This window comes from Plectropomus leopardus, chromosome 10 (assembly GCF_026936395.1).
Source record: "Plectropomus leopardus strain MGB_pleo_1.0 chromosome 10, ASM2693639v1, whole genome shotgun sequence".
Taxonomy (NCBI): Eukaryota; Metazoa; Chordata; class Actinopteri; order Perciformes; family Serranidae; genus Plectropomus; species Plectropomus leopardus.
In genome coordinates, this window is record NC_142185.1 from 15,468,199 (window position 1) to 15,492,096 (window position 23,898).

General features: G+C 39.0%; 1 protein-coding gene across 2 annotated transcripts in view; it reads right to left on the reverse strand.

Moving 5' to 3' along the window:
• Positions 1 to 23,898, reverse strand: part of erbb4b (erb-b2 receptor tyrosine kinase 4b) — a 381,424-nt gene that overhangs the window by 25,694 nt on the left and 331,832 nt on the right. The gene's annotated exons all lie outside the window — the stretch shown is intronic.

Consider the following 23,898-nt stretch of genomic DNA (forward strand, 5'->3'; position numbering starts at 1 on the left):
GGTTTTCAATTAAAAACAGGACCCATAGGAGAGAGGCATGTTGGAGTAAAACATTTCATTCAGTACATTTACTGAACAATTAAGAGACCGCCTCTCTGCTCTTTTTTCCTGTCTACACTTTAATTAATAATGATTATCTGCCTCTGACAAAGGCAAAGACGTTTTCTCTGACATTATTAGATGTTCAGATGAGGTTTCCATGTAATGGAACTACCAAATTTATCTCTAGGGAATCTTAGCCACCAATTTTCAGGAGAGTATAGAGCCACCCCTTAAAACCACTTTAAGTGTCAAACATGGATTGCAACCGAGACATTGAACACACATGGAAACACACACACACACACATATATATTTGTCAATAAGAGGGGTTGTTACTATTTTTCTTGGGAAATTAAAAACAAAAGAAGTATATTTACTGATTTAAAAAAAAAATAATTCTACTTGCAGTGTTAAACCAAAAGTATCTGTCAGCCTTCTAAATATGAGCAGCACCAGCAAAGCCAACCCTGTCTCTGAGAAATTACATTTGTATATTACCATATTACTGTTTTCATAATTACCTTGTGGTGAGAATGTAATTGCTGCCTGAATTATGGTCAGAGAGGTTTCTTTGACATTATGAAACACTACATTTATGTACCATGCTGCTTTCACAAGCGCAGGACTGTCACACCAGACCCCTGGGTTCATGTCTGGACACCTATCTGTGGTTTAGGCAACACAAACACATGATTAAATGTTCAAAGTCCCATATTACGCTCATTTTAAGGTTCATAATTGTATTTCAGATTTCTGTTTGAACATGTTTTTTCCTTTAATGTTCAAAAAACACTGTCTGAATATACCTGCATTCACCCTCTTTCTGAAACCCCTCTGTTTTAGTGCATGTCTCTATAAGACCCCCTTTAGACAAAAGCCCAGTCTGCTCTGATTGGTCAGTGTTTCAAAGTCCTCTACATCTGCGCTCTCAGTCTTTGCACCAACATTACAGCCGGGGAATGACTGTAATAGTACAATAGCAGCAGATTATACCTTTATATATTACAGTTGTGACATCACAACTTGTCCTGATGGCTTGTTTAAAGGCACAATTTCTGATATGGACTGTGTGCATTTCTCTGTGGACTGATTGTTTTGATACTTTCAAAGTATTTACAACACCTGTACCAGCTTTATTCTAAAAATCAAAAAACAAACATGTATTGGACCTATAATAAAAATATGTGATGATGAAAAATGGGTGGAGAGTTTATTGCAATAAACTGCCATACTGCTTAGTTTCGCAGAAAACAAATGAAATATGTTTTCAGTAAACATTGTGCTGATAAGTTCAGTATCAACATTTAGCATTAGTATGTTAAATAGCAACATTTCCACATTATTTTTAAAGAAAGCTTATTTTAGTCTGCATAACTTTTCCCTGAGAAATGCATTTGAGAGACAGGTCAAAGCAGATTGAAAGTTCAGTCTGACACAAAATGCCGATAATGTCCTCGAGCTACAAAAGAACAGCTCTGTATAGGCATTAAAAACCTTTTCAGTTGCATCTAAAGTCTACACTGCCTATTGTGCATCACAGCAAGAGTGGACCTGAAGGGAAAAAAAGATGAGATCCGAAGAGAGGGAAAGATGAAAAAAAAACAACAAAAAAAAAAAAACGATTTCAAATTGGACGAGCAATAACAGAAGCCACTTTGTTTGAAGTGGCGAGAGCACAGAAAAACAAGGCCTCATTTGAAACCATAACAAATTGGATTTAGCTGGAATGGGCCGGAATGAAGGGAAGAGTGGATGTAGGAGGGGAGCGGAGGAGGGCTGTGGGGATAGGTGGGGTTGAGTGGCCACAGTCTAAGGGGTGAGATTACACTGGTAAGGCTATAATCACACTGCCTCATTTGGCGCCCTCCCAGGAGAGAACATGTGGTTTCAGCACACACCTGCGCATTTACACACATGCCTGCAGACATGCAACTCACATTACGGTACACCTGCGTGTGTGTGTGTATTTAATGGTGGGGGTTAGAGAGAAGACTGACTACTTTAGACATGACACAACATTAAAATAAACACACACACACGAACAGGGAACACGTCCCCATTGCCAATTTGTGTTTCATAGGATAGAGAAAGAATGGTCCACCTTACTCTGCCTCTGACTGGCTTACCCTGACTTTCTCACTCTAAACAAAGGCAATGAGGACTAGACAAACAGAGGGAGAGTAGGGTGGGTTATTTCTTCACAATTCTAGGGTTTGCAAATTTGCATCCCAACCAGTATTCAGAACATGGGCATTTGTCCCTCCCCGCAAAACATGAAAGTAGCAGAGGACTTTTATTTTAACAAAAATTAAAGACATTTACACCATAAATTGATGCAGAAAATATTCATAAATATTCACCAAAATGTGGGAAATTAAGAGTTTGATGCTCAAAATTTTCTGTCAGGGTACTCCAAACTTTCCATTTCATATGTTTCCCCTCCATTGCTGAAACATCATCTACGCTCTTGGTCTTTGTTATTGTTCTTTTGCACATGTGGGTCAGTTCAGACCCTTGACCAGGAATCTGATAATGGTTACATTTAAAAGATAATGTGAATAGCCAAACAAAAAAAATTGTATCCAAGCAACAAATCCAAGTGGAGCACTATGTCCTGCAGTGTGATTGCTATGTGGTGAATCTTGTGGACTGGACTTGACCTTCCCAACAGTGAAAGGTTTAGTGAGGATATGTTCATGGTTCCTGATAAGCTCTAGCCTGATAATCCCACTGAATTGCCATTTCACTTCATTAATTAGTCTGACATCATTTTTTAAATGCCTGTCTGATCGGATGGATGCGTGGACAGAGATCGTGTTATAGTATGTCACAGGCCATTGTTTGATCCACCGACAGCAATCATGACATTGATAGATTCAAAGATGAGCAGCAGCCAAGAAGCTTAATTGAAGGATTACTTTGTGCTTATTTGTTTTGTGTTTCCTGAATGCCTGTTTACCAACTCAACATTAACCAAACTGGTGCAATGACATTGGTAGACTCCATGATGCTCTAAACTCAAAGTGCCAACTATGATTCATGAGATCATGGTGAAGTGCACAGCGCTCTCATGGATAAAACACAGTCTGATGATCATTAACTGCTGTTCATGTTTGCTTGTAGGAATATCATCACTGGCCCCAAGCTCAATAAACTCTCGTGAGCCAAATGTTAGCTCAGCTGCTAACCATTGTTGCCAATTTAGGAATATGTTACTCTGATATCAGATTTATGAATTCCTGGCAGCCACATTTAAGTGACTAATAAAATAACATACAGTATCTTCCAACACAAGAATGAGTGGGTGCTGATTGCCAAAACATTTTGTAATAAATGTACAGTATGGCTTATGCAATTTTTTTCTGCTTAGGTGTTTGATCCAAAGAGATCTGATCCAAATTTAGAAAATAGGACTCACCAGCTTACGTGTAAACACTTTTTGGAGGAGACAATACCTAGAACCCTTGAAAATAGCCAATGCTGCTGGCTCTAATAATAATAATGGGTTGTCTTGTGCAGCAGTGTGACCTCACATCTAAAGTCAAGGCAGAAAAAATGTCTAGAAAAGTGACAGTCATGCAGACAAAGAGATTGCTGATCAGCATCAAAAGAGTGTTCAAGTGTTCATTCTTCTCTTTGCTAAGTTTTCCTGTCTCTAGAGTGTTTTTGTCCAACTCTTTTGAGCATGCACTGCTCAGTGTGATATACTGAAAGGGCAGAATTGAAAAGGATAAAGGTTGGTCATCTGAGGCATCCCATGATGGCCACTGCCCCCACCTCCCAAATCAGCAAATTCTATTTTTGTGTGTATGTCATGGTATACACTGCCAGGTTTCTGACAAACTCTTATTTGTACATAAATCGCGCCCAGTAATCTCCTCAATTTTCGAGACAATTAAGCAGAGGAGGGAGAATGGATGGCTTGGCAACCCGTGAATTTTAATTTGCCAGCACAATGAGATTGAGAGGGGGAGGTGATGGAAGTGTGCAGAGTGGGAAGTGGCTGCAGACTTGCGTGAGGAACAAACTTTTTTTTTCTTTTTCTACTCGGTTGCTCTCATTTACTGCCCTCCCATGTGGACATGATGAGAACAAGTCACTGCCAGAGGTTTGTAATTGCACCAAACCTGGATGCGACAGCCAGGGAGATGCCAGTTGTCAAAGCTGTATTTCAGGTAAGCCTGCCACCAGTGAAAATCCATGGGCTTCAGGCACACTCTGTTATGATCACACCTCCAGACACGGGCTGCTTTCCAATCAATAGGGATCAGGCCTCATGCCCTAAGCCCCGCACATGAAGGTTTTACATAGGGGAGCACGCCGTGGAAAAAAATCTTAGTGATAGGAGAGGAAATGTCAAAGCTCGAAGTCACATAGAAATTCAAGTAAAATACATTGTTACCAGTTTGTTATAAAAGTACAAAGCTTTTCTACATGTTTACAGTGGCATAAAAAAGAATCTTCATTTTTTTGCATGCTATAAAGGACAAAAGTTCACACCATGTTTGTATTTTTGAGTTTCTATGTAATCTTCAACAACTGTCATCTTCGCTATCCGTTATTTTGATTGTCATTGCAGTGGGTGTAGACAATATTAATAGCTGCTTGATTCACTGGAGTATTTCACTGCTGAAGAGAAGGTATTTTCATGAAAAGAAGCTGTTAAAGCAGAGGAAAGATGCAAATTCTTTTGAAATTAGTGCTACATGACCAGATAAAAAGGGTTTTGGCATTCACCTCTGCTCAAGAGGTGGAAAGCCTACAACTACCAGAATGCACTGCACAGCACTGGCCCAATAAACGCTTCTGCTTGTAGGTGATGTAATGCCAAGTCATCATAACTGAGGTTAGAAATAGTCAGTAACAGAATCTTGGTTTTTATTTGATCAGCGCTGCTTAGTTTTATCAGCCTCCATTTTCAACGTGCAGTTAACAGCATGACACCCACTTTTTATTCTCAAACTCTCTCTACTACAGCTAAACAGAGCACTAAAATAGGTTTCTGAAAACATTTCGATCTGAGTTTTAAAGGGGGTGGGGGGGGGGTCTGTCTCTTGACCCACTTCTATACTCTTTGTGTCAGTGGTGGCAGTGAGGTGGTTGGCAACACAAAAACGTGAAAGTATAGCCTGTAGTTCGAGCAACAGCTGTCATGTTTTGAGTCCTCTAGAGATGTTTAGCTTCGGGGGATGGTTGATCTTGGCACTGCTTAGATGGAGGGAAGTTTACCACAGTTCATTTACATATACCCCCACATTGTTATGATATAAAGCTGGTTGAAAAGTAGTCCTTTAAATGTATAGAACATGAGCAGAGATACTCTTCAGTGTAAATAGTGGTGAAGGAAATCCCATTTATAGAAAAAGAAAGTGAACATAGTGCTACAAGTCTGCATGCAGGATGCTTAACCACCCTATCAGCAGTCAGGAGAATTACTGCTCTCTGGGAAAAAAAATCTGACCTCCCGTCATGGTTATTTATGCTTATTTCAAAGACTCATGCGAATGAAACTTGAGTGGATGGGATAGTCGTCAGATTTTGATGTGCTTTGTGAAGACAGATTTTTCGGGGGGGGTTAGTGGCAAAGGGCTGGAGATTAAATCAATAGGAAAAGAGCGAGGAGAGGTGGTGCCCATTTTTCAGCGACTGGCACTTTCCACTGTTGTTTATTTTGGCAAGATAGATACATACACACACACACACACACGCACAGCTGCACACAGAGGAAGCTGTCAACATGCACTGGTGGCACACTCACAGGAATCTATAATCAAGTGATTCATCCTTATTCAATGGTATTCATGAGGAAACACTTCTAATGGGATTGAACATCCTACAGAGGCTCTATAAACCTCTTGTGTGTTCTCTTTCTTTAGTAAGAGTGCGTGTTAGGTGATCCGCCTCCTGTGTTAGGGTCAGTATGACGTCCCTCACTGTGGATTTGTGCCCAGATTGAAACAAGAGGAAGTCATTCTTGGAGCTCACAGCCTGGCAACAAGTATATGGCGGCTGTGTCTCCGGAGCTACAGTGGTCGTCTACCAGTTGTAATGTTAGTGGTTTGATCATTGGCCCCTGCAGTTTACATGTCCAAGCGTCCTGGGGCAAGATGGTGAACCCTGAGTGTGTGAGCACAATGTGATTTAATGTTTGTAACAGAGCAGGTGGCACCTTGTATGCCTTGTATACCTCAGCCACCAGTGTTTGAAAGTGTGTGCGCATGGATTGAATGGTGCTTATGTCATGAAAGAGTTTTGAGTTGTCCCTAAGAACAGAAAAGCAATGCAGTCCAATTATCATATATTGTGATTAATTTATTACTATTTATTACTTAAACATTAAACTTTTATTATGTAAACTTATCAAACCAAATGTTAGCATACGTGCATTATTATGTGGTGGATATGTTGAAACTTTAGGTTTCAACAATGCTGTGGTTATGGTAAGGAAAAGATCATGTTTTGGCTTAAAGAAACGGACAAAAAAAAAGAGAAAACACAGGGATGCATTCCGGATTAGAAAAGCAGCAATTCTCAGTAAAAAAATAACCCCCTTTCTTGCCTCTAGCCTAGCCAAAAAAGCAGTGATGTCTTGGTAAAAACCAACGCTTGCAATGCCACCATATCACCAGGAGAAGCGGCAAAATCTCAGTAAAAAACAACCACTTTTTGTGCTACTATCGCCACTGGAACACCAGCAATATCTGAAAACCAACCACCATCTGAAAGCCAACCGCTTGTAATGCCACTATCCCAGACAGAGAAGCAGTAATGTCTCAGTACAGAACAATTGTTTTGTGTACCTAGAAAGCCATTGGGAACACAGCAATGACTCACTAAATCACAACAGGTTTTGTTGTTTGTTGGTCTCTAACAGTGGTCTGCAACTTGGCAGGCCACGGTATCATGCATCCAATATTTCTTTTACCTCCAGATGACAAAGTCAGCTCATGTTCTATGTCAGTGACGAAACATTGATATGATTCATATGAAATGCATTAATGTAATGTAGTCATGGTTCGCAGAAATGTATGATGCCAATATTTTCTCCTGGTTTAGATGTGAACTCTGGCTGGACTTTAAGCAATATGTAATTTTATAATAATAGGTAAATAACCAAAAGCTATAACAAATTGCAGTGAAATGTACCTTTGCTTCTTACTAAAAGGATGTCATTTGTTGTGGGATACTGTACATTTCTTTTCAAGTGCAGGATACCAGACTCTGTACAAAATTGTAATTACTGTGAATGAGAAAAATTCTATTCTGAACACTGATCAGCACATGACTCATCTGTATTGTTTATCTCTTTTATAGTGCAGCCTTTTTGGCTCATTTTAACTGGGATGCCAGTGTTTCTGGAGGGCACAGGATGTTTGGTGACTGTCTATTTTGTGTTATCATTCTGTGAATAACGGCGCAGTTTTATTGGAGGTTCGTGACACCAGTGCAGCATCTGCCTGACGTGGTGCATGTTTAATGTATGGTTTGGATATAAAAAGACCCCAGTGGGCATGAGAGAAGGTGAATCACTGTTTAAGGAATGAGGTGAAACGAATCAGACCAATGTGGAAGAGAAACTGAGAGAAAAAGGGGGGAGAGGATAACACAATGCTGATGAAAGCGGTAGGCTTTCATTTCATTTTGAGCTCCCATGTCAGAATGAATTTAGAAAATGACATTAGGGGGCAGCTTGAATATGAACAATTTGTCTGTACTCAGACTGTGTTAGCAGTGTGTGAGGGGAACCCTTGTCTATATACATTTATTCTCTCTGATGAACGCTTAATGCAGAATCCACTGCTGTATTTAGAGCGGAAAGGAGGGTTTGCCCTCTTATATGAACATACAAACACCCGTAATAGAAGAGGCACAGTATGAAATAATCCCTTTTAATTAATAATCAGGAGGCATAAGGCTTGTACTGATTAAATACAATGATACATGAATATGGATCATTTATCAAAAAGTGTCTGCAACATTCAAAATGGTTTTCAGCCACATTTTGTTTCACACTGTGAGTTGGGATGGAAGCATTATGCCAATCTTCATCTTTACTTAAGTCTTGAGTCAAATGATATGTGGCCTCTGACAACAAAAAAACATCACAATACTGTGAGAAGAAGTATTTGCTATTTTTTTTAACTTGCTGGAGAGAAAGTATTTTTCTTGTATTCTGAATTTATCACACAGTGCTGTGTTTTGAGCTCTGCATACCTAGAAAATCTGTATGCAAATATGATGGGCTGTTAAAAACTGAGAACAGAACATTTGACTTTCTTGCCAGCAAGTGTTGAGTGTAGAATTATTACACACACACACGCACGCACACACACACACACACACACACACACACACACACACACACACACACACACACACACACACACACACACACACACACACAGACAATCCTCAATTGTGCATAAAGCATTCATGGATGCCTCGGAGCTAGCAAGCTGGCCCAGATCCTCTAGTAGAATGAAGTCTCTCTCTTCCCTCTCTATCGCTGCTATCTCTGGTTCAGCATTAATAAAAGGGGTTACTGAAGCAATTCAAATGCCAATTGAAGTCAAGTCAAGGTCTTCACTCACCCAGTGACCTACTATATCAATTTTCTGACCTGTGCTCTCATGCTGTAAGAATTTATTACAAAGGATAAGTTTGTATCAACACAGAATAACAATTTCTTGAACCTTAAAGGAATACTTAAACCTCAAAATGATCATTTTTATAACAATTACTCCATGTTACGCTGAATTTGAGGAGAAAACATGGTGTTCCAGAATGCCTCCAGTACACGAATAAACCAAAACAGAGGAAGTATTTGATTAACTGAAGTCACAGGGAATCAGGTTTTAAGGGATACTTTTCTGACTTTCATCCAGGTCCAGGTTTGTGTCATCACAATGTGTGCAGTGTATGCATGCTTTTTCCCATGCCGCCAGCTCCAGGAGCTCATGGCCCATCTGCCGGACATTTGCTCAATGACACATTTTGCATCATATATCAATACGTTGCAAAGGCGAGGACTTCTCCATACTGCCTACCCAGGGAGAAGCCAAACACCTGCACAGACAGCACACACAGCAATGACAGAGACCTGTGTGGAAATGGAAAAGTATTCCTTTAACAGCAAAATTACATTAAAACATCAATTTACAAACTCTCATATAACTTGTAGGATTAGTACTTCCCATGTTTAAATATAGTTTTTCTGTTGTTGATAGATTTATTGTTCACAGTAGCTGCATGCAAGAAAGACAGTTTTTGTTACAAATTCAACAAAACGCAGTGAGTTACTGATATGCAAATGGTCAGTTGGGGGTTGAAGTATTCCTCTAATGCTGCAGGCTACTTAAGTGCTCCATGTTAAGTCTAAAGGCAGAATGAGTTGGGTGTATTTGTAGAGACAACAAGCGAACAAATGCAACTGTGTGAAAGCAATAATTTACAAAAAACTAACCAATCCATAAATTAATTTTGAGAGATTGAAATTTTGCCCATTTCCAACAGTATTTCAGAAAAAAAGGGGGAAATGCCACATAGCAAACCTCTCTAAGAACCTGTGTTTTGCACCAATGTGAAAGTCTCCATCAACTGTAATTTCAACAAAACATTTCTGTCCTCCTGAACTACCTTGAATTAGCCACCAATAACAAAATATGTCAAACTAACCTTTTGACATATATGGTTAGAGAGTTCTTATCTTAAACATAGAGTAAACATTAACGCTATGAATCGCTAAATTCTCTCAGGAACAACCTCTCAGATTCATAGTGACTCTGTAGCCTTAGTGTCACAGTGATGTTTTTTCAATCAGGAACACAAAAAGCAGCGTCTGACATCTGGCATTGAAAAAGGCTTTTTAAAACATGATTTGAGCACATCAGGGCTGAATGAATTTGTCTCATGTGATTATTACACGGAATTCTTATGTCATAAACAACTTATTAAGACCTTCTTTGCACGTGTCTCATACCCAGTTTCTATCTAGATATACTTTAATCTGATTACATTTAAATCTGATGATAATGTCTCTAGTGTCCACAGTGCGATCTGACTGAGATCTGATTGCTCTGCTGCTGTCCAGCTCAAACAACCCAACGCAACCTCAAACTCTCCTACCCCTGCCATGGGCGGTATCATGGTATTATGGTACACCAGGGTATTAAGAAATCCTGATGGGGTGATTTGAAATATTATCGAAAATATGGACCCTCATTTTTCCATTTTAATACCAGAGAGGCTGTATTGACAATGTTTTGCATGCAGTGCATATCATATGCCCTGGAGGTTGCACTTGGGCTACACTGCGTGAGTGTGTGTTCACATTGACAGTGTTTGTTGTTGTTGCGGCGCTGCTGCAGAGCTGCCTACTGTCGTAACTACTGTATTTCTATTATTAGCGTTGCGCACGTATACAGTCATATATAGTCACCGTAAAACCCAGTGAAGTGCAAAAATTGATACGGCCCAAGTTTTTTTTGCCTTTTTATAGCTAATATTGGTGTAAAATAAAACAAATGTGAAAAAAAATCTTGGCTGGTCCATAGTTTTCTTACAAATGTCAGATTCAGAGAGGGCGATTTAGAAGGCAGCAGCAAGGTCGACAAGGGTTAAACAGGCCTACCTGATTGTAAAGATAGTGACAACAGGAAGAGTGCATTAAAGATGAGGGAGACACAGCAGCAGCAGCTTCACTGTGAGGTGAGGGTGAGCCGCTTCTACCTCGCTAGTCTGGAACACCGTTACAGTATGTATTTCCGCCCATGTAGTTGTTGTATGTGAACTGCAATTGCATTACACCTTAAGTTCAATGAGGTCACAATGCTCTGAAAGGTGTTTTGGCCAATCGAATTGCAACCCGTCCTCAAAGTTTTGAGTACATTTAGACCTGTACTTTCATGTGGTCCAGCACTGTCTGATTGCAATCTAAATTTAATGTAAAATGTAAAGCGGTCAGAGTTGTTCTGGCAATATTGGAATCCTCCTGCACTTGTAAACTGAGCCAGAAACTAAAAACAAACTTTTATAAGCACCTAGGTAATTTAATGACACTCACTTGCTTTTTTTAAACTGCAGAGTTAGAATTAAAAACTGACTCTTCCAAAACAAAATTTAAAGTGTGCATGATCAAACATAGAACACACCGTGAGTAGAAATGCTACTCTTATAAAATGAATCATTGGCTTTTTACCCGAGACTCAGCAGAGCTAATGTCTGCCAAACTTCCCACACCACCACCAACAAAAGGGTGCATCTGTGATTGACGGTTTCCATGACTGACTGATTTAGCACCTTCCCAGTTAGACGCATAAGATTTGTGTATCACTGTTGATTACTTTATTTCTCTCCCTCTCCTTGACTTGTAGTTTAAAGAGCAGTGTGAGTAAAACAGGGCGTGTGAAAATCTGTTGCTTCTTGTTGGACTTTTTTAAATTTGGGGCATCTCTGCAGTCAGGTCAGGCTCCATATGCCCATGGGGGTGCTTGGTCATGTCAGACATTTATTGCTACTTCATAATGTTATCAAAGTCTGTTTAATTGGGAAAGGGCCAAAATGAGAGACTACAAAAACTACAGAAAATACTGATTAAGTTGAAATTTTTGTCTTCTTTATTTATTCTGTTTACGTTGTCAGCTTAAACACATGCAAAGGTTTTAAACCCACTGTCCAAAGAGTTTAACATGCTGCTGACCAGAATTAAGATTTCTATGTCCTTTTTATTGTTTTATTTACTGATATGTTTTAATCTAACTCTGACTTGTGAAAGGTTCTGCTGTTTGGAAGAACTTGTCATGTCTGACAATAAATAATAGTTTAAACTACAGTTAACAGTAAGGTTTCTTCAACTTTTTGGGAGATATATTGGTCAGAATATGGACCAATATAAACATTTTATGGTAACAACATAATTAGCCATATCTGCCAGCCTTACCATGCCCATTGATTCATATTTTCCTGAGAAAATTCACTTCAGTGTTCAGTTTCAACTACTAGCAATACAAGAGTGATAATGTTTGTAGATCACAGAACGTGAAAGTGATGCTGCTGTGACCTCAGCATGATTGGTGATGACACCCCTTATTTGTAAAAAGATATCAAATGACAACAGGTGCTTGAAAAGGTTGTTTTACCTCATGACAGTGATATCCTGTGTGGGAGAGGAGGATATGATTCTGAGGGAGAAGGGGGGCTGCAGTTGTGTTTCTGCTGAAGAGCTGTCAAGCAGCCATCACTCTAAATGGGATTCAACCTCTTTCCTGTAACTGTCACTGTGGCAGCTGAGCAGGGAATGACCTCACTTGGCCACAGCTTGTGATTTTTTTTTCAAGTTAACAATCCTGCCGTCACAGAATTCATATCTGCTTTTTCCAGCTGAATAATCAAGTCGGAATTTAATATAAGTTCAGCTCATGAATGTGATTAGCTAGTCCTGGATCTGGCGAAAATTTGATGTTTGTGTCCAGTCAGAGACTTTGACATAAAATTTTGTTAATGTCTTTTTCTGCCAGGGAACACAAGACACACACACTCCTGGTTAGGCTGCATAATATTATGTGTTTCATAAAGTCTGCTAGAAATATGATGGGAAATAAAAAGGGACTGAGGGAGTAAAGAACAAATCAACAAACCACAAAGAATTCCTATAACCACTCTTTTGGGTTCTAAAAAGTATTTTATCCGAGCCTCGAACAATTACTTTGCTAGTATAATACACATTAGCTCAAGCAATTAGGCAGTTTAGGCACATCTTTTATGGACTGCTGCATTTTGAGCTTTGAAGAGAGAACATTTCTTCTCTATTGTACACATAAAGAATTCTAATTTTGTTTTGAATAAGGAGAATTAATGTTCACATGAGCGATAGTTTTAATGAAGAAAAAAAAAACCTGAGGCAATAAACGAGAGGAAGACATCCAGAGCCCTTTTACTCGAAGGAAAGCTGAGAGTTAAGTTAATATTTCTGACGCCCTTCATCCAGCTGGCTCTTATGAATGAATGTATGAAGGGTATCCTTTGACCTCACCACCCACAGAAGGAGGGACAGAGAGGATTGCTCAGGCAGAGAGAGAAATAAAGAACAATGGGACAGAACAATTGCAAATAAAGAAGATTCCTCTAAAGCTGCTTTAGGTGGGAATTTAATGTAAAATGAAGCTTTCGTGTTTGTTTTTAAATGACAATTGTTGTTCTGACACAAAGGAATAGCTGACAAATGATGAACTGATAGTAAAAACTCTTATTACGATACATATGTGTGCCAGTTATGATCACTTGTATAACGAAAGTAATGAGTGAAAAAGACTCAAGAAAGCTGAAAGTGAAGTTTCTGCAGTATGAATACATTAAACACAGCAGCGTAGCAAGCACATCTCCAGATGTTTGACATCATATATCGCTCAACACATGTTTGGCTTTAGGAATCGCAATGCTATTTCGATTCAAGCACTGGGGTGATATGCTTACCACCTAAATTCCATATTATTACGGTATTTGGGTGCTGATTTTATATATATTGCAATTTTTAGGTATTACGATTGTAAAAGTATTGCTATTTGATAATAAGACAAATTGTTTACTTTTTCTTATTCTTGACCATGGGAATAAATGCAATCATTAACTTCTAGAGACTATGTATCATGAGACAGATATACATAACAATACACATGTCATGTCAATCAGTCTTTCTGACTTGTTTCAGCAGCATTATATACTGCATAGAAAACTGGTAAACAAATTAATGACTGTTTTAATGGTCTTATTTTATACTAATTAAGCACTCTGTGAAAAATGCTAGATTAAATACACGCTACTTACTCAATAAAATGTACATATGCAATAGAATGAATAAAAAATCTAGATACTTTTTGAAGTAAACTTGAACTACATTTAGCCATGCTCATCAAGCTAGTGCAGTGTTTCTTATACACTGATTATGGCTGCGACTCGTGGTGCGGAAGGTGCGTGTCCTTGGACTGTCCACCAGTTTCTGCTTTCCTGCTACTGCTGTATTTTTCTTGAAACGGACATGATGTCACATTACATGTAGATACCCAAAATAAAAGTTGCGACTTATTTCCATCTCTGCATTCCAATTATGTTCATTCAGTTATTTAAAAAATAAAGATAAAAATGATTAAAAATTGATTTAAAAAGTCAAAAAAAGATGAGCTGGTTTATCAAAACTTCCATGTTTGGGTGACCAATTTTTATTAAGAAAAACTGGACTCATAAAGGTGCCTTATGGTCTGCACGTTTCTTACTTCTACTGTCACTTTCCTTGATCTGGAAGTCTTACACTTTTAAAGTGTGTGTGTGTGTGTGTGTGTGTGTGTGTGTGTGTGTGTGCAGTAGATATGATGTATGTGGAGGACACATAGAGGTCAGCAGAGGGATAACCGTATGTCATCAACATCCATGGCCCGACGGAGTCAAAGGGGTTTAGGTGAAGTTGGGAGATAGGCAGGACGTGCAGAGTAACACATTTAATACCTAACAATGAGAGGACACATGGCAAAAAAAAGCAGGTGTACATATGGTGAGGGCAATGATAAACAAACACTCAGCAGAATAAGGCCCATCTTTCTCCTTGTTAATTGAATCATCTCATATTGATAGGTCAAAATGGAAGACTAAACAGTGGTTTGGAAAGGGCACATTTCAGCAACTTACTCTTTATTTCACTGTCTCTGTCTCTGCAGGGGTGTCAGTTTATTCAATTCTGAGTGTTGTCCCTGCATCCAAAAAATCCTCAAGGGTCAATATTCCATTTCATATCACAATAAGATGCAGGATCTGGAGCAGCTGATTGAAAGTCTGTGCAGGGCAACAGACAGGGGAACAGTGTGCCATCCAGCTGCCATTTGTGGCTAAATAAATTCCTCTCTGTCTAAATATTATGCGGGCGGCTTGTTTTTCATGGCAATGCAAACAGATCTCCACAAATATCCCATGGGCATCAGTTACCTAAACTGAAAATACAAATAAAACGCCCACACTCAGCTCCCAGGTTAACAAAATACTATCATTTGGTCGATGTGATACATAGAGAGATATAGGTTAAAAAGCATCTGCTCAAAGGTACGGCTTGGCCTGAATTTTCCACAGATGTGATTTTAATTTTAGATAACGCTTGATTTTGCTCTCTATTATCATGATGAAACACTTCCTGGCTTGGACTCGGTTGAGAAAAAAGCTTTAGAGCATTAACTCAATAAATTTGATCAATTCCTTTATTTTTCTGCTTTTGTCTTTTGATATATTTCCTTCTTTTGCTCTTACAAGTGTTTAAATATTGCATTATTTCCACTGCATGGCTGGATGTACTCCTGTCATGCCATTTGTCTGTGTGCTTGTCTCTCTGTCTGTCTCATAGATGTAAGTTACGGGCCACATTGTTGCACACTTGGTCATCACTGACCCGCATAGAACCTGGCTATGAGATGACAGCGACTGCCAATTGTGCATGATAGTGCACACATACAGCTTGAATGAGTGTTAACAATTCAAAAAAACATCAAATTATTGTTGCTAAGTGATAGATGGCTGATAGTGCTTTAATGTAGAGACAAAAGTCAAAGAAAGGTTAAGGGGAGAGAGAACTAAAGCCAGTAACACAGAAAGGTGTTACTTTGTGTGTTTGTGTGACCCAGATTGTGTGATCCAGCCTTGCTTCCTGTCATTTTACCACTACAGAGTCACTACTGCCACCCTGCCAGCATGCCTGTGCGCCAGGCCCCCACAGGCACCTTTGGGTTCAGGTGGCAGATTCATAACACACGCCAACAACATGACCTTGTCCTGGAAGCGCCCATTCAAGCCCAGTGATGGGGGCAACAGGGGCCAATGGGGCGAGTAGGAGTGGAGGAAGAATGAGACACCAGATGGAAATGTTAATGCACTTGGCATGGTTTAATTTGCTGCTATCTCTCTCAGTCTTGCTCCTCTTCTTTTTTTTTCTCTAACTCTGTCTCTCTTACGCTCTTTGCCAATAAGTACACACAGCAGAAAATGTCATACTTTAAGTGCCATGATGGAATATATGACTGGTCAGCCTCTATCAGCAGCCAAAGAGCTGCAGCTACATGATCCAGTTTCTGGCACGGACCCACTTCATGTGTCTTCTTCAATTACAGTAGCCTGTAATTTACAAAAACAGTCCATCACAACAGAGGGAGCTAAGCCTGCTAATTAAAGCAGGGATCCAACCAAATAGCTGCTATAGTGGTTATAAGATAACATTTTAAATACTGTAATTATAATATATATACATAATATATATATGTGAATCATTTTTTAGCTTTTATTTGTCGGGCCAGAAGGTGATTTTTTTAAACCAAAGGAATCTTACTCATTTGTATTGAATAACAACCTGTAAAGCTCTTAAAATGATATTCTTATTGTGTTGTTGGCTACACATATTTGTATTATAGCATGCATGTTCGTGCATGTGTATTTATTAGTTAGTCATGGGAACATGTTGTTGCTTTCACTTGCTGTGAAAAATACGTAACAGTATGCAAGTAATTAAACAAAGCAATTTGCAAATTACTTTTTCTTCTCCTGATGTGAGCATGTTATAATTACAAGCATCACAAAAAAACTATGAAACTGATTTCTTTCTTGTTTTTGCAAGGTGTTTAAATCTCTCTTGAAAATGGGTTTGTTAATTAATTTGTCGACACGCTGTTTTACAATTCTTGCACACTGATGGGCATGTGTAACTATTTGTGTGCATGGAACAGAAAAATAATTAAAATAAGTGAGCAAAGTGTATCTTATTTGCATGTAATAAGCCATGTATTTATTTGATTCATGTAGCACAATTCGGTCATTTGCTTGTGTGTGTGTATTTGCATGGATACTTACATAACTGATTGATTTATACAATTTTTTGAAAGTGCTGCACAAAAGCAACACCGACAACTATGAATGAAATCATATCAAAGTAATGGCCAATGAAAAATGATTCTAAATTGATTAGCATCTGATAGTTTAGGCAAAATATGATGCACACATTAATGAAGAATAAAGTATGCAGATAAAGCATTCACACAAATTAACACAATCACACTTTTCCTGCCACTGATGTCAAATAAATGACAGAAAAAGGGATGAAAAATAATGGTGCTACATACACACACACACACACACACACACACACGGTATAGCATGGCAGTTTCTACCAACCACTTAAAGGCAATGATAACCTAGAATGGTATTTAAATTGGTAAACAGGAAAGGAGTAAGCAGGAAAATACAATCGTATCCGACCTCTCAAGGAGAGTAGCTGTTTTGTATGCAATCAGCTAAGGTTTAGGCCAACAGGAAATGCGTTTAGAGACTGCTCACGCTACTCTCCTTTCTTTCCTCTCCGTACCTGTGGACTGTGGGCCCACAATTTATATTTATTGGTCTATTATCACATAATCTTAAATTTATCTTTTAATCTAAGGTTCAAGCACCCCCACTGTTCCTACTCCTTTAATTTCTTTTGTGATTTACTAAATTGAAGAAATATTTTTTTCATGAGCTGGGTGCTAAGCTACTAATACTAAAGGCATATATATGACTCTGAAGTTATCTTTTGGCTGCCTCTCAGTCCGTCAAGGGCCTCATTCTTTTGGTTTACCAATTTTTCCACAGCTCATGACCATAGGTGAGGGTTGGATCAGCTCCCTCTTCAGCACAATACTTGCAATGCGCAATGCCCGCATCACTGCTGACGCCAGGCCAAACCACCTATCCATCACTTGCTCTATTTTACCCTCACTCATAAACAAGACGCTGAGGTCCTTCGACTATTTTGCTTAGGGTTGTAACTCTCTCCTGACACAGAGGGGGACAGCCACCATTTTCCAGCAGAACCATGGCCTCAGATTAAGAGATACTGACTCTCATCCTGACCACTTCATACTCAGCTGCAAACTACCTCAGTGCATGCTGGAGGTCACAGCATGATGAAGCCAATAAAATCACATCATATTCAAAGAGTAAAGATGCAATTCTGAGGACAACCTGGATGGACAGGCTCCCATGAACCCTCTAGCAGCCCTGCAAGGGTGAAGAATTGGTCCACTGTTCCACGAGCAGGACGGAATCTGCATTGCTCCTCCTGAATCTGAGGTTCTACTATTGGTCAGAGCCTTCTTTCCAAAAGCTTGGAATAAACTTTTCCAAGAAGGCTGAACGGTGTGATATCCAGAAAAATGGAGCACACCCTCCAGTCCCCCTTTTAAAAATGGGAACCACCACCTTTGGTCTACCACTCCACAGGCACTGTACTCGACCTTCATGTAACACTGAAAGGCGTGTCTGCCAAGACAGTTAAACAATGTCCAGGGCCTTCGGCATCTCAGGAAAAATGTCACCCACACCTGGCGCCTTGCCGCCAAAAAGCTTTTTGACTACCTTAGTGATCTTTTCTAGGAATATGGATGAGGCTCTCCCTAAGTCTTCAGATTCCATGGAGGGTGTGATGGATGGGTTCAGGAGTTCCTCAAAGTGCTTCTTTCATTGCTCAAAAATATCTCCAGTTTGGGTCAGCAGTTCTTTCCTGCTGAGCACAACCTGAGACAAACTGTGCCTTCCCTTCCTGAGGCGTCTAATGGTTTGCCAAAAGTTCTTTGAGGCCAACCGAAATTCCTTCTTATTAATTTTACAGTTTGATTAGTAACTTGAGACAGGTCAGACATAATTAGGCTAATCTCTGTGAACAGATATCTGCATATGAATGCAGATGAATCAATAAAAGCCAATAAAAACCTAAATTCTCATCAGGCAATAGCTAATAGCTTCCAAGATTGCATTTCAGTCAATGCGTTCACCTCTTTTGCTTCACTTTTGCTTGGCACACGGACTGTTTACCTGCAAGCCAAGCCTGCTCAAACGTGGGTGATTAATTTGATCTATAAACGGACTACAAATGTAAACCAGAATCCTTCACATACCAAAATCTTTTCCTTTTGCCGATTGATCCTGCATACAAATCGATATATCTGTTTATAGCACAGACTGTAAGTGATATTGGATGATGCCACCCCCTGGGGGCCAATGGTGATTGACTAGCTCTTGGAGCCAGCCTCAAGTGGCCATTCAAGGAACTGCAGTTTTTGTCACTTCCGCATTGGCTTCATTTTTAAGCCCCAGAGGTTGCCACTTGGTTTGTTGAGATTACATCACACTTACAAAAATAATACAATTCATTGTACTTTCTGCATATATTCAGTAGAACTAAATATAAATGTGTTCCTCTATGAGATTGGGAAAGACTATGACCCTTTGGCTTATGAAACTATTTCAAAGCTTATTGCATTATTTTTCTGAAATGCATGGTTATCAATCAAACCATAACAGTATTTGTCTTGATTCACGAAATCTTGACATTTCTGGAGAGAAATGGTGTTCTGCCAACAGCAGCATGATGTGACATTCTTTCTGTCCTTAATCACATTCGTACAGCTTGTGCGTCTGGCATACGACAAACGAGGTTATGAGTCAGTCGCTGACTAAGGTTGATGACTGTGAGAGACAGCAGCTATTTAGAGTATACGTTTAATATAATGTCTTCACCTTTCAGAGATGGGACAGTCTCCCTATCTAGTGAGCCATCCGTCTGCTTGTGTCTGAGTGTAGGCAGCCCAGTCTGTTTGTGCTTTCCAGTGAGGAAGTGTGTGGAGACTGCCTTAGGTTGTTTGCATAGGGGTGGGTGTGTTGAAACACACTGCTGAGACACCTCTCGAGTAAACATCAACTGTGCTCGATTTGATCTGCAATGTTGCCCACAGGATGGGCCTTAAAGTGAGTATGCTTCTTTATTTTTTAAAAAATGTACTGCCTGGTAGCTCTTGTGTAAATGTTTACCACATGCAATGAACTGGTAAAACATGCTAAAACACTGAGTAAAATAGGTTACTGTCTTTTTTGGCTGACAGAAATCTGGCTGAAGAAAATCCTCCTGTGTAAATATGCGCTGTACAGCATTGTGCGCAGTATCAATTTCAACCAAGTTTTGAATAGAAAAAAGGCATAAATTATTGATTTTGTGAAAATAACAGATTTGGTAGCAGATTGTTGTTTAGCTGAGGTACAAGAATAAGTGTTAGCACAGATCTTTACACCAATCTGCCTGTACGTTTGTATGGAAAAAAAAGTGCTAACTGGAATGAAGGAAAAAAGACTGCTTTATAAAAGGCGACTGAGGCAATCTTCTTCTGTGTAAAAAAAATATTTAAAAAGTGGTTTTCTTCAGGCCTTTTTGTTAAACTTATGAGCAAAAAAGCAAGCATTGGCTTTCTTTCATTTCATTTTTAACAGATTGGTTGTCTGAACGATAATAGCCATAAACTGGATGCTGTAATCTCTTTTCTTATCATAACTTTGCTTGACAGTAAATATGTACAACACTCCACTTTGCTCTCCTGCTTTCTATCATTTTCTAATGTTATTTGTACTGTGAGTTTGCCAATTTATAACCCAATTGGTCAGAAGTGGGGTAACTGTTGGCGTGGCCTGCAAGTACTGCCAGCTCTCAGACAGCTTCTGTCAGAAGAGAAAGCAGCATGCAACAAGGCTTGCAACTTCCCACAAATCGATAAATGAATAACTGCCACTTGGACCATTATACCATCCTCTTTCGGGTCTGGAGTAATGAACTGTTATAGAGAAATGATAATAATGATGATAGTCATAATTAGTGGGATAATAACAGGGCAATCACAGGGTGCCGTAACGGGAGACATTAGCTGTGATCTATGATTGATCTGTTGCGAGGATGGCAGCTTGGCAATCGAGCAGGAGTTTCAGTAAACGGGTGATGCAGAAAGTGTGTGTCCAACCGTGTTTGATGATGTCATTTAAAGACATTTACAAATATGCACAAATAGTGTTGTTGTTAGGCACCATAAAATCTGGCTTGAATTCTAACAGAATCTTTTCTTCATGGCCCTGTTTTAGAGGTAATCTGTTCGTAGTTTGAATTGGATCAAACCATGAAAATGGGTTGTTCAAAAGAATAAAAAGAGATTCTGAAATTAGATCACATAATCAAGATTTGGATTCTATCTAGATCAAACCTTCAGTATGTGTATTTAAAAATGTTGCAAAATGAATGGGTTACCTATGAAGCCTTTCATTAAGTAGAGAAAAAAAACATTATAAAAATTATTTTGTCCCCCAATTTATTCACACAAATAGTTGTCAATATCAAACAAACAAATCATTATTTTTTATCACTTTGTGGTAATTAGAAGGACCCTGTTATAGCAATTAATCCCCATGCTGATTTTTTTCTATTCAAAAAAAAAAAAAAAAAAAAAAGGTGGCCTTGCCCTGGCTAGCCTGTCTGTTCTTTATAATGCTACGCCATGTCTACGCCATGATATTTAGCCTCATTTGTTAGAGGTGTTCCTACTCATTACCCTGACATTTACATGGAACTTTAAATTTAGAGTCACTTTAACCTTAAGCTGACTTGTCCAAAGGTAAGACAACAGTCAAAATAAGTAAATCTATAAGATTAAACATTGTCAAAAAATGTTTTAAGAGCAATTTGAAAGTGTTAATCACACTTTTCAAAACAAAAAATCATATTTGAAATTCTGCTTAAATGTTTGGCACTATGAACTGTACATTTTGAACACTGAACATTATCCTACAAAACATGACAACAACTTACATACACAAGTAATGTGAATAATAAGTGAATAATACTTACTGAAAACTATATTCTTTGGGAAAGAAAATGTCAAATGACAAAAAAAAAGCTGCAGATGAAATTCCATTTAATTTCACTCTCTTGAAGTGAAGACAGAAATCTCTAAAAAATATCTAAAAATCAAGACAAATACAACCAAAACTATCTGCATGGCTAAATACCAAAATGTACTGCTTATATCTAAAAAATTTGCCTTTCATTCATGCATTCATACACACTTACAGTCAATGCTCTGTTATCTGCCATGAGAAAACAGCTGAGATTTGGGGTTCAGTGTCTTGCCCAAGGACATTGCGCATGTGGACGGCTGGGATTTCAAACAATTGGTGCACAACCAGCTCTGCCTCCTGAGCCACAGCTGCCACACATGATGGAAGCAAAAAAAAAAAAAGAAAAGTTTTTTCATTAAATAGAAATGCTTCCAGGTAGTACAAGTAATAGGATATGATATTTATTATTTGTTTTATTCTGTGTATTTGCTCCTGGTGCTGGTTTATCAACCAGATCTTTTGAAAATTGATAAATAAAAACAAACTGAATTTAAATAATCTTGTCTGGCCTGCAGGTTGAAATAAATATAAAATTAAAAATACTTAAAAATAAAAAATCAGAACAACTCCGTCTAGTCAAATTCTTTTTTTTTCTTCTCCCCCAACCTCTTTCCTCCCAGACAGTATTTACTCATTCAGAGTCTACCTTGTCTCCTGTAGCTCCTGTAAATAATGCATACAGTATCTCTTGTCAGTCCATGAGGTTTACGTGTATATGTGTATGTGTATGTCTCTAATTTATGGTCTTGAACCTCCCTGCAAGTGTGGACTCTCTTGTCTGTGTGCACACGGCTACTTTTCATTGTGTGTGTGTGGCTGCTGGTGATTGTGTGGTAAGCCTTGGAGAGCCTGAGGACTGGAAGCTGCTATCAACATTGTATGGCTTCCTCCTCTGAGCTCTTGGATATGTCGCTGTGTATGTGTGTGTGGGAGCAAGGTTGTGAGTGTGTGAGGTCTTTACAGCCAGCCCCAGAATGCCGAAGGGAGGGCGAGACGTGCCTGCATCCCGTTGACGAGTTTTAACAAAAGCCATATTGTAACAAGAGGATCCTGTCTCTGCCATGATAACAGCCTCAACAATGCCCAACTCTGTGCCCTGATCAGGACAAATGAGCGGGACAGGTTTTCTATGGTTTTGCTCCATTTGTTTAATTTCTCAGATGATACTGATGACACTCCAAAACAACCTTGAGCTGTGACAATTCCACAGGGCATCTTAGGAGTCTTTGAAAAGAGCTCGGTGCTTTCAAAATACACAGTTTTGACTTTTCAGATGTGTTTGGATATGAATCTGCACAAGCAGGGTCCACAGGCACAGGGGTGCAGAACTGGGTAAGGACAGGGAAAGTGAAAATGTAACAATTTGGTTTCATAAGATGACACTATTCAAATTTGTCTCAAAGCCACATTTGCATGCTTACATAGTCCCATTGACATAAGCAGACCTGTACTGGCATGAGAGACAAAGTCAGCGTGTTGGTTATGTTCTTCCTCATGGCCTTGCAAGTTATTTTTGGCTGTTTTAATGTAGATTTGAAAAAACTGCATACACCTGAACAACTAATGGCAGTGTCTGAAATCAATTCCCCTTTCCAAAACTCATGACCTGCTTACTCAACATAATCCACAGACATTGTTGCCCGGCAACTTTCTAACTGTGCAGCAGGAGGTGTGCAAAAGGAGGCTCGTGCTTGTGCTTGCCCAAGATGTAAACAATAACAGCATGCTAGGTGGGCTAGCAGTAGATGCACGCCTCCTTCTGCACGGTGTTATGGTTTGCGGATGTCATTCAGTAGAAAGAAAAAACGTTCTTACATGGAACTACTCAAAGAGATGTTGTTGAGTTTTTTTTTTTTCAAATTTGTCCTTTTTGGTGCTTTCAGCATCACAAGTTGAGTGCAATATTTGCAGACCATATCTCTAACAATCTACAACTGATACCAAACGAATCAAGACTGATGATTAGCACTACATGTAAGGAAAAAATATATTTTTGATTCAAGGGTAAATGGTCCCTTTAAGTTTGGAAACAACCATTAAAGATTTTTTCTCAATAAAGTAACCGAACAGTCTGCAATATTTTGATAA